At 41.6% G+C, this 12,538-nt stretch overlaps 1 protein-coding gene and 1 pseudogene across 2 annotated transcripts in view; one reads left to right on the top strand and one right to left on the bottom strand.

Moving 5' to 3' along the window:
- The window catches only part of LOC311110248 (GTPase IMAP family member 8-like), a gene marked incomplete at its 3' end in the record, with an annotated part of 42,530 nt that overhangs the window by 26,520 nt on the left and 3,472 nt on the right, over positions 1-12,538 (top strand). The gene's annotated exons all lie outside the window — the stretch shown is intronic.
- On the bottom strand, positions 1,114-3,735 carry LOC311110186 (annotated as a pseudogene). The gene is made up of 3 exons: positions 3,700-3,735; positions 2,390-2,476; positions 1,114-2,246 (listed from the first exon to the last, which is right to left on the bottom strand). The product of its transcript is annotated as an uncharacterized misc_RNA (transcript).

Here is a 12,538-nt window from a genome sequence, read left to right as displayed (position 1 = left end):
GTTGCCGGATCATGGTGTCCTGGTAATTGATCCGGTCCTCCAGGGATTTGGGTGCCGCCGCTGTTCCTGCTGACTCCATAAGTGGTGTGTTGTTCTGTCAATGATACCGATGTGGATGTGGTGGAGGAGTCAGGCGCAGGACACAGAGGTAAAGTCCAACAGACTTTAATAGTCATCAAAATGTAAGTGGAAAACCTCCGACCTCAAAACAAACAACGAGGCGAGGGAAAATTACGCACACGCGTAAACACTAATACACGAAACAAAACGGGAGCAAAACACAAAGCTCCGACACAAAGGCAGGAAGCAACAACACACAAAATTACTAGAACAAAACAAGGAACTTATAGGACACGTAATAATTACACAATTGGACACAGGTGATACAGACAGACAAACATAATCAAATGCAGACACATAGAGCGGTGGCAGCTAATACTCCGGGGACGGCGAACGCCGAAGCCTGCCCGAACCAGGAGGAGGAGCAGCCTCGGCCGAAACCGTGACACACACAGATGAAACCGGGATCATAGTGGGTTATAGGAGGAACACTGAGGTTTGAGGGAAGAAGAAGCACCTTTTTGAATTCAATACAAATCTCAAGCACCACACCCTGTGAAAAATCAGTAGTAGGAATCAAATAGAAAGAGTGTGGAAAGTGAGTGAATGACCCTCTGCAATTATCAAATGGCTCTAGGTCAACAACCAATATATAAGATCTCACATTCTGGTTTCACATTCAGTTTCTCCCATTATGCTTCTCCCCGACAGGGTCCTCCTCAATCAATCACACACACACACACACACACACACACACACACACACACACACACACACACACACGCACGGACGCAAGCACGCACGCACGCACGCGCACAAACACTCACACGACAGTAGAAGAAAATCATTCATTCACGCACAAAGGCAAGCTGTTTATCCACTTCAGGTAGTAGTAGTAGTAATCATCTTCATCATCAACATCATCATCAGCTCCCCAGTTCCTAATAGTAATAATAAATAGTAATAGCATCACTGAACAATACCAGTCAAAGTCTCAGTGATGTCAATGGTGTTGTTGTTGTTGGTCAGCCAGCCCACTAGGGGCAGCCCTCCCTAAGTCTGTGCCTCCGGTAGGGGCAGCCCAGGATTGCAAGGAGCGATCGGAGGAGCGAGACCGTTTGCCCCACAACAAAGCAGTCCCTTGGTTGCCATGGCTGCTGATGCGTCACTGACGCTGCCTCCGTTCCGGTAGGTCCACCCTTCAGGCACACAGACGGAAATGACCTCATCTTGCTCAGGTGCAGGGCCAGCAGTGGGGCCCGTGATTGCGGCGCGGTAGCCGCTAGCCCTCCCGCCAATCGGACGGCCTACGACCACCATCTCCCTAGCCATTGTTGTTGTTGTCCAAACGGGGGAGAGGAGGGAGGGAAGGAGGGGCGTTGGAGACTGGGTGATCCCAGCTGTTAGGCTGCAGAAACAGGGAGGAAGAGGATGAGGCTGGTGTAGGAGAAGACTCCCTGGTGTAGGGACAATGCCCTCTAGTGTCAGGAGACCTGCTATAGTCCATAGGCTCCCCCAGAGAAAATCCTTCCTCCTCTTCCTCTTCCTCTTCCAGAGACACCATGCCCAGAAGCAGCCCTGAATCATCTGACACATCCTCCACCATCCCTCCCTTCTCTTTCCTCCTTTCATCCTCCACCATCCCTCCCTTCTCCTCCCTCCTTTCATCCTCCACCATCCCTCCCTTCTCCCTCCTCCTTTCATCCTCCACCATCCCTCCATTCTCCTTCCTCCTTTCATCCTCCACCTCCGCTACCCCCTCCTTTTCCTCCTCTTTCCCAAAGCTCTGCAGGTCGGGGTCCCGGGGGAGGGCGAGGGTTCGCCCCAGCTCTAGGGTGCAGGGGAGGAACTGGCAGCGTCGGGGGGACCCACGGAAGAAGAGTTTCCCCTTGAGGGGGGAGAGGTGCAGGGGTCAGGCAGACTTGCTGAGGGTGTCGTAGAGCTTGATGCAGCCCCTATTCAGGTCCTGCCGCGGGGTGCCGAGAGGAGGCATCGTTGGAGGAAGCATGTCCGACTGGCTCCGTGACAACCGTTGGTCGTCGGTAGGGGCTGATGTGGACGGTGGCGGGTTCTGAGGAGAGATAATCACCCAGAGGGATGACTGTCTTCCTCTCCTCCTCTCCTCTCTCCATCCCCTCCAGCAACACCAGTATCTCAGAGAACAAGGGACGTATCTTTGCATTCATCTGAGAAAGAGGGAGAAACAGAGTGAGGGGAGCAGGAAGAGTGTAAACAGTGCCTACTTTTAGGTTGTCAATCTATGTATTTACAGTAAGTATGTACACAGAGTCATGGATGCATGCAATTATTATGTCAGTCTGTATCTTACATTGCAGCAGAGGACTGCAAGGTTGAGGAACAGTGTTGGACAGTCTCTGACCAGGTTCTCAAAGGCATCCACGTCTAGCCCAAAGTCCTGCACACACAGAGGATCATAATCATCATCATCTTTTAATGTAGCCGACTAGCTGTCAATCAGTTTGTCTGACTAGGTTTAAAAAACATACGTGTTGTAGTTCTCCATCGTATCCACTAAATGGTGACATAGACATTGATAGAGTTATACTAATTAAAGTGGAACTGACAGCATTTTAGCAACATTAGTAGTTGATCTAGAAGTGTTGGAGAGACTACAGAAAGATAGGGAGGGTGTTGATCCATCTGGTTTGTTGAATAGACGTCTGGATAGTGTGGATACTTTTTTGGGGGCCATTTACACAGATGGTTCAAAAGATCCAATGACATGACGTACTGGGTTAGCATTTGTAGTGCAGGAATGTGGGGTGGCAGTCAGGAAATGTATTACAGATCATCTGGCTGTATATATGGCGGAGCAGATGGCCATACTGTTGGCCTTGCAGTGGGTTGAGGAATTCAAGCCAGACAGTAGTTATTTGCTCTGATTCATGTGCAGTGTTAATGAGTCTGCAGTCCTTTAGCTCACATAGCAGACAATACCTGCTTTATTAGGTACTACAAACCCATGGCAGGATTAGACAGATGGGTATACAGATAAGATTTACTTGGGTCCCAGCCCATGTGGGGGTGGAGGGGAATGAGGCAGTAGATGACATTTGTAATATCAAAACACGCAACAAGAATGTGATTCAGGCTTGTGTCTTGTAATAGTAACTTTATAGACGTCCTTACCGTTGCCTGTCTGCTGAGTTGGGTATCTAGAGTCATGTCTAAATGTGGAGATTACGTTTTATAGCAATATGGGGAGTATGCCTCGTTGTACTTCATGACGTGTTGGTCACCCTTATCATTAAGGTTTTTGCTTTCTAGTCAGTCAGGTGATTTCTTGTCAAACCTGCAATCCTGGGTTGAGTTCCTGTACTGACTACATTGCTGACTCACACCAGATCTTAAAACACCTCGATAGGTATTTAATATTTCAGCTAACCACATCATAGTAACGGATCCATTAGTTGATGCAATGCAACTCCTGCCTACTCTGACAAGTACTCGACCATGCTCTCCACTTCATCAATCAATCAATCAATCACATTTGATTTATGAAGCCCTTTTTACATCAGCAGATGTCACAAAGTGCTATACAGAAACCCAGCCTAAAACCCCAAACAGCAAGCAATGGAGATGTAGAAGCACTTTGATAAATCATAGATAATTGTGTACCTTTCTAGCCAGTTCAGGGGATTTCTTGTAAATCATGTTCTCTGCTACAGCCTTAGAGCGAATTTTGCCTATATTTGCTTTGCCTTGATTAAAAAAACAATGGTCGCGTTCAAGTGGAGGATTTTTGTCAAATCGGCCTTCCAAAATGCGTTGCGTAATGGGGATAAAATCGTAAAAATTTGTGCCTTCATGAAGACTGCATAAATTTAAAAAAAGACGTGATCATAGGTAATGACGTTTTGACAGTAGTCACAGATTATCCATTATATTGACCAGATACTCCAGCGGCCACTCCAACAATGGAAATACATTTCTTCAAAAATAGAAGGCAGTCAGCAGGTGGCAAGATCAGGTGGGACCAATCTAGTCAATGAGAGGACAGATACACGTGTGAACAACAAACACAAAGTTTTATTTTTCTCAAAGTTGCCGGGATGTCACGTGTCCTACTTATATCAGTGCACTCCTAACAACCTTACAAAATGTATATTCAATCAAGTAAGCCACATATACAGTGGCTTGCGAAAGTATTCACCCCCTTGGCATTTTTCCTATTTTGTTGCCATACAACCTGGAATTAAAATAGATTTTTGGGGGGGTTGTATCATTTGATTTACACAACATGCCTACCACTTTGAAGATGCAAAATATTTTTTCTTGTGAAACAAACAACAAATAACACAAAAAAAAACAGAAAAATTGAACGTGCATAACTGTTCACCCCCCACCCCCAAAGTCAATATTTTGTAGTGCCACCTTTTGCAGTAATTACAGCTGCAAGTCTCTTTGGGTATGTCTCTTAAAGCTTGGATCATCTAGCCGTTGGGATTTTTGCCCCTTCTTCGAGGCAAAACTGCTCCAGCTCCTTCAAATTGGATGGGTTCCGCTGTTGTACAGCAATCTTTAAGTCATACCACAGATTCTCAATTGGATTGAGGTCTGGGCTTTGACTAGGCCATTCCAAGACATTTAAATATTTCCCCTTAAACCACTCGAGTGTTGCTTTAGCAGTATGCTTAGGGTCATCGTCCTGCTGGAAGTTGAACCTCCGTCCCAGTCTCAAATCTCTGTAAGACTGAAACAGGTTTCCCTCAAGAATTTCCCTGTATTTAGCGCCATCCATCATTCCTTCAATTCTGACCAGTTTCCCAATCCCTGCCAATGAAAAACATTCCCACAGCATGATGGTGCCACCACCATGCTTCACTGTGGGGATGGTGTTCTCGGGGTGATGAGAGGTGTTGGGTTTGCGCCACACATAGCGTTTTCCTTGATGGCCAAAAAGCTCAATTTTAGTCTCATCTGACCAGATTACCTTCTTCCATATGTTTGGGGAGTCTCCCACATGCCTTTTGGCGAACACCAAACGTGTTTTCTTATTTTTTTCTTTAAGCAATGGCTTTTTTCTGGCCACTCTTCCGTAAAGCCCAGCTCTGTGGAGTGTACGACTTAAAGTGGTCCTATGGACAGATACTCCAATCTCCGCTGTGGAGCTTTGCAGCTCCTTCAGGGTTATCTTTGGTCTCATCTTTGGTCTCATTGTTAACTCTCTGATGAATGCCCTCCTTGCCTGGTCCGTGAGTTTTGGTGTGCGGCCCTCTCTTGGCAGGTTTGTTGTGGTGCCATATTCTTTCAATTTTTTAATAATGGATTTAATGGTTCTCCGTGGGATGTTCAAAGTTTCTGATATATTTTTTAACCCAACCCTGATCTGTACTTCTCCACAACTTTGTCCCTGACCTGTTTGGAGAGCTCCTTGGTCTTCATGGTGCCGCTTGCTCGGTGGTGCCCCTTGCTTAGTGGTGTTGCAGACTCTGGGGCTTTTCAGAACAGGTGTATATATAGTGAGATCATGTGACAGATCGTGTGGTACCTAGATTGCACACAGGTGGACTTTATTTAACTAATTATGAAGACTTTTGAAGGTACTTGGTTGCACAAAATATTATTTAGGGGCATCATAGCAAAGGGGGTGAATAAATATGCACGCACCACTTTTCCGTTATTAATATTTTAGAATTTCTTGAAACAAGCTTTTTAATTTCACCAATTTGGTCTAATTTGTGTATGTCCATTTGATGAAATCCAAACAAAAATTGATTTAAATTACAGGTTGTAATGCAACAAAATAGGAAAACGCCAAGGGGGATGAATACTTTTGCAAGGCACTGTAGCAAATAAGCAATTAAATTTTTTCATGACCAAATTCAACTCTCTTTCATTGACCTCCAGTCAAAGATCCTCGTTTGGTGAGTGAAAAAAACTCAAAAAATGCCACCTGTTATTCCTCTGGCTTCACCATTTCCTCGCTGCTGCAGTCCACTGCAAGTGTGTCCAGTTGCTCTTCATCAACTGCATCTTGCAGCCAGCGCCTGCATTGAGGGAGGCTTCAATCAATAGCATTTTTGTTCGACCCACACAAATGTGACCTAAGAATTTACTCAAACAGGAAGCAACTTTGCCATCATTCATGTATACAATGGATATGTACAAATGAATGTGATATTTGAGGCTCTCTCACCAATTGATAGTACACTGTACACACATACAGTATATTTGTGGTCCTCTGTAGCCCAGCTGGTAGAGCATGGCGCTTGTAACGCCAAGGTAGTGGGTTCGATCCCCGGGACCACCCATACACAAAAATGTATGCACGCATGACTGTAAGTCGCTTTGGATAAAAGCGTCTGCTAAATGGCATATTATTATATTATATTATATTTACAGTTTGAGTTGTGATTCACATGGAGATGTTTATTTCTACGTTACAAAGAAAACTTGTATAAAGAATGGCAACACTGCCATGTTGACACATTAGTGTCGGCTGTCGCAGATGCACCTCCCCTGACTTTACTCCTCGACTTTCATCTGCAGTCGGTTGCTTCAGCCTTACCACTCAAACAAGCCCATTAGAGAGGGCCATGTAGAATAGACTAGTAAAACCTATCTACAGAAAGCTGCAGAGCTGTAAAATACAGTGGACTGGTCCATATTGGTGTGAGACTTACTTAATTGACACAGCACAGGCTCAAATACATCATATACATGTTTTTATCTGTACAAATCTAGAGTATCAAATACAAAAATACAAAAATTCCACATGTGAATGAAATTCTCTTTTCACCATTTGAATCCTTTCCAAATATTGTTTCAAACAGAGGGTGAATGATATTACATGAAGGATTACAATATATTGTTCAAATCCGAGGAGGCTGGTTGGAGGAGCTAGAGGAGGACGTCTCATTGTAATGGTTGGGATGGAATCAATGGAATGGTACCAAAAACATCAAACACATGGAATCAGTGGTAACACTTTACTTGACACGGTCATAATCATGTCATAATATGTCATAACAGCTGACATAACTTGTCAAAACCTGTCATAATATAGTCATAACACTGTCATGTCCCATATATTTACACCTGTTGTGACATATATTGCGTTATTTTATGGCTGGTTATGACACCTACAGAAGAGTGTCAAAACCTACATTTATTCAAATTATTGTTTTTCCCTGCCAAGAAGTTTCCTTTTGTTTGAACGTTTAGTTCTTAAATCCTTTGTTGTTGTTGTAATATATTATTTACAGTCATGTTTTTTTCCTAATATTTTAAATAACTTTCATGAAGCTTTATGACCATTCGGTGTCACTTTACTTGGACTAAGAAACTACACTTCATAACAGTGTCAAGAAGCATTATGACCATCCTGTGTCACTAGACATACAATTCTAGATACCCAACGCAACAGGCAGGCAAAGGTAAGGATGTCTTTAAAGTTACTATTACAAGACACAAGCCTGAACCACGTTCTTGTTGCATGTTTTTATACAACAAATGGGGGTTATTTCCAAATTTACTTTCATTAAGCTTTATGACCATTCTGTGTCACTTTACTTGGACTAAGAAAATACACTTTATGACAGTGTAAAGAAGCATTAAGACAATCATAATCGTTTAAGCCAGATAGGCCTGTTGCAACACCAAATATAGGAGCAAATCACTCCAAGGCTGAAGCTGAAAGCCTGATTTACAAGAAATCCCCTGACTGAACAGAAAGGAACTCAATGACCTACGTTTTATCATGCATAGGAGAGCATGGTCGAGTTCCTGTCCGAAAAGATGCGAAGGCATTGCATTGCAACAACCAATGGTTGCGTGCCACATCATCCAGATGGCAGTATCACATTATGTGGTTAGCTGATATATTAAAAACCTATCCATGCATTCTAAGAGCTGACGTTAGTCAGCATGCGTCAGCAATCTAGTCAGGGCATTAAGGGTGACCAATCACGTCTTGCAGTCCAGCTAGGCATACGCCCCACATTATAAAACGGCGGCTGCATCTCCACTTGTAAACACAGGACTCTAGATACCCAACTCAGCAGGCAGGCAAAGGTAAGGACGTCTATAAAGTATAACAAAGTTTAATATCTCTGAAACCTTTGGAAAGACTGCATATGTAATTTATTTTATACAAAGCCTTCTTTAATACGTTTATTGTAACGAGAGTAATTAATGGATATGTGTCATTTGTAAATAAAGGCATTATGATGCAGGCATTATGTTGTAGGCATTATGATGTAAGCATTATGATGTAGGCATTATGATGTAGGCATTATGTTGTAGGCATTATGATATAAGCATTATGATGTAGGCATTATGATGTAGTCATTATGTTGTAGGCATTGTGATGTAGTCATTATGATGTAGGCATTATGGAGTAGGCATTATGATGTAGTCATTATGATGTAGGCATTATGATGTAAACATTATGATGTAGGCATTATGATGTAGGCATTATGATGTAGGTGTTATGATGTAGGCATTATGGTGTAGGCATTATGATATAGTCATTATGATGTAGGCATTATGATGTAGTCGTTATGATGTAGGCATTATGCTGTATGCATTATTATATAGGCGTTTTGATGTAGGCGTTATGATATAGGCATTATGATGCAGGCATTATGATATAGGGTTATGATGTAGGTGTTATGATGTAGGAGTTATGATGTAGGCGTTTTGATTTAGGCATTATGATGTAGCCATTATGATACTGGCATTATGATGTAGTCTTTATGATGTAGGCGTTATGATGTAGTCGTTATGATGTAGGCATTATGATGTAGGCATTATGATGTAGGCATTATGATGTAGGCGTTATGATGTAGGCATAATGGTGTAGGCATTATGATGTAGGCATTATGATGTAGGCGTTATGATGTAGGCGTTAAGATGTAGGCGTTATGATGTAGGTGTTATGATGTAGGCGTTATAATGTAGGCGTTATGATGTAGGTATTATGATTTAGGCATTATGGTGTAGGCATTATGATGTAGGCATTATGATGTAGTCGTTATGATGTAGGCGTTATGATGTAGTCGTTATGATGTAGGAATTATGATGTAAGCTTTATGATGTTGGCTTTATGATGTAGGCATTATGATGTAGGCATTATGATGTAGGCGTTATGATGTAGGAATTATGATGTAGGCATTATGATTTAGGCATTATGGTGTAGGCATTATGCTGTAGGCATTATGATGTAGTCGTTATGATGTAGGCGTTATGATGTAGTCGTTATGATGTAGGAATTATGATGTAGGCTTTATGATGTAGGCTTTATGATGTAGGCATTATGATGTAGACATTATGATGTAGGCGTTATGATGTAGGCATTATGATGTAGGCATTATGGTGTAGGCATTATGATGTAGGCATTATGGTGTAGGCATTATGATGTAGGCGTTTATGATGTAGTCGTTATGATGTAGACATTATGATATAGGGGTTATGATGTAGGCATTATGATACTGGCATTATGATATAGGAGTTATGATGTAGGAATTATGATGTAAACATTATGATACAGGCATTATAATGCAGGCATTATACTGTAAGCATTATGCACATTCCTAAAACAGTACTAATATGGATTTAAATACTTAATACACATTCTGCACTTAATTTTAATGCCTGCACTATAAAAGCAGCATCCTTAATTGAAAGAATAACAAAGCATTCTCCCTACCCGTTTCCCTAAAAACTAAGGGATGGGGCTGGAGAAACGTATCCCCTTTCATTCATAGACAGAGCTATGGATGGACTGATTTCAAATGTATAGTTGTAACTGTGACGAGGACTGAGTATACGGACTGGCAGGACACAGACGCAGGAATTAAGAAGGTCAAGGTTTACTTAACATTTACAAAGAGAAATAACAAAGATAGAGTACATGACACGAAGCTAAACAATCACACACAACATCATCCAGAACAGTCCAGGACTAAATAGGGGTGGTGATGAGATGATGAGGTGCAGGTGAGCTGGAGGTGATTAGGGTGCGTTGGGTTTCCATTCCGGTGTTGCCGAGGTGGTGCACTCAGACCGGTGGCTTAGTAGACCAGCGAATCAGAGCGCCGGAGGGGAACAGTAACCATGTTTTGAGTCTATACAGTGTTTGTTCAGATTTACATTGTTTACAAACATTTGTGTAAAACAAGCCTAGGCCTAGATTCAATCAGATCAAGCCTTAACCTGCGATAGCCAACACTACACCTGCATCGATTATGTTTTGGCGGTGTCAGAGGTGTAACTGTTGGAGCTGTCAAATGGTGAGCAGCTGCTCTTGTGATCATTGTCAGGAAGTCACACCCACGTGTTAGAAGTTCAGAAGGATAAAGTGTCGGCTATATAAGAATTATGCAGTGGTGGAAAAAGTACTCAATTGTCATACTCAAGTAAAATTGAAAGTCACCCAGTAAAATGCTATAAGTCTAAAACGATTTGGTTTTAAATATGCTTAAGTATCAAAAGTAAATGGAATTGCTAAAATGTACTTAAGTATCAAAAGTATAAATCATTTCAAATTCCTTATATTAAGCAAACCAGTGGGCACAATTTCCTTGTTTTTTTGTATTGACGGATAGCCAGGGGCACACTCCAACACTCAGACATAATTTACAAATGAAGCATTTGTGTTTAGTGAGTCCGCCAGATCAGAGGCAGTAGGGATGACCAGGGATGTTCTCTTGATAAGTGTGTGAATAGGACAATTTTCCTGGCTAAATGTAACAAGTATTTTGGATGTCAGGGGAAATGTATGGAGTAAAAAGTACATTATTTTCTTTAGGAATGTAGTGAAGTAAAAGTTGTCAAAATAAATAGTAAAGTAAAGTAGATACCCAAAAAAAACTGCGCAATTAGTACTTTAATGTATTTTTACTTAAATACTTTACAGTGCCTGAATTATGACAGTCAAATTGAAAATCATGAAACGAAATAATGAGGATTTATTATTCAGCCTAATCGAGATGTACATTACATCTCACATTTCAGTGTTTGAACATGTAAACTAGGCTGCATGGGATTGCTCTTAATGTGACTCAGTGTAGCCAATGGCAATGCCCGCTTTAGTAATATGCAGTGTTATGATACTGGTGGTTTGTCAACACTGATTAGTTGTACCGACGCGCTCGGATAAAGAACAACAAGAAAACGGGAGATGTGGAATTATTTATGCGATCCCCTGTTAATGTGACTTAGTATTTGTCCAATTTTTTTATTTATTTATTTCACCTTTATTTAACCAGGTAAGCCAGTTGAGAACAGGTTCTCATTTACTACTGTGACCTGGCCAAGATAAAGCAAAGTAGTGCAATAAAAACAACAGAGATCCATATGGGGTAAAAAAAAAAAAAAAAAAAAAAAATAAAAAAAAATTGTTATTAGGCAAAGACTAATTTAATTTGTGCATCTGCATATCGGCCCACATCACGTATTTGTTACATCAAAACAGAAATCATATAAACTTTTGGAATGAAACCTCTAGCCATAGTTGAACATGTCAGTCAAACTGTATGTACTTTGCTCTATTTATCAGTCTTCATATTGTCACATACATTTTCTAATAATATATGTTTTAGACCAAAGCCTTATTGTTACTAAAAGTACATTATTATGCACAAACAGACAAGTGTCAACTTTCACCAGCAGGCGACTCTACACTACAATAAATGTTGATTGGGTTGGAGACTCAGAGAATCAGTTTGTTCCAGAGCGGTTGCTGTTCATGTCTGCTGTACTGTGTAGGTTGTGTAGTTCAAGTGTTCCACCAGCAGGGAACGCTACTTTGCATCATTGTGCATAGCAATAAGCATCACCAATAAATCACAGTTCAAACGTATAGTTTCTGTTGTAGTAGGTTTTACCTGTCTGTAGACTGCCGTGCATTTTCAAGGAACCACAAACATATGCCCCTCATCTGCAATTGGCCTAAAAGGTATTCTCAACTTGATCACGACATGAAGCAATATAGGCCTATTTCAGCACAGGATGGGCAGAGGAACATCAGTCCGTCCACATGATCAACTTGGTTTTAGGCATAAACAAAATGTGGAGGTGTGATCAGTGTGTTGTCAGAAACTCTATTCTGAATATTGTCTTCTTAGTTCATTCCTTGGTCCCAGATACACAATATATAAAAAAGAATGAGGACACCCCTTAAAATTAGTGGATTCGGCTATTTCAGCCACACCAGTTGCTGACAGGTGTATACAATTGAGCACACAGCCATGCAATCTCTATAGACAAACATTGGCAGTAAAATGGCCTTACTGAAGAGCTCAGTGACTTTCAATGTGGCATCGTCATATGATAACACCTTTCCAACAAGTCAGTTTGTCAAATTTCTGCCCTGCTAGAGCTGCCCCGTTCAACTGTAAGTGCTGTTATTGTGAAGTGGAAACATCTAGGATCAACAACGGCTCAGCCATGAAGTGGTATGCTACACAAGCTCACAGAACGGGACTGTCCTCGGTTGCAACACTCACCACCG

This window comes from Coregonus lavaretus (assembly GCF_964263955.1).
Source record: "Coregonus lavaretus genome assembly, contig: SUPER_35_unloc_2, whole genome shotgun sequence".
Classification (NCBI taxonomy): domain Eukaryota; kingdom Metazoa; phylum Chordata; class Actinopteri; order Salmoniformes; family Salmonidae; genus Coregonus; species Coregonus lavaretus.
Note: the sequence above shows the minus strand (reverse complement) of the source record. Positions and strands in the feature narration are given on the sequence as shown.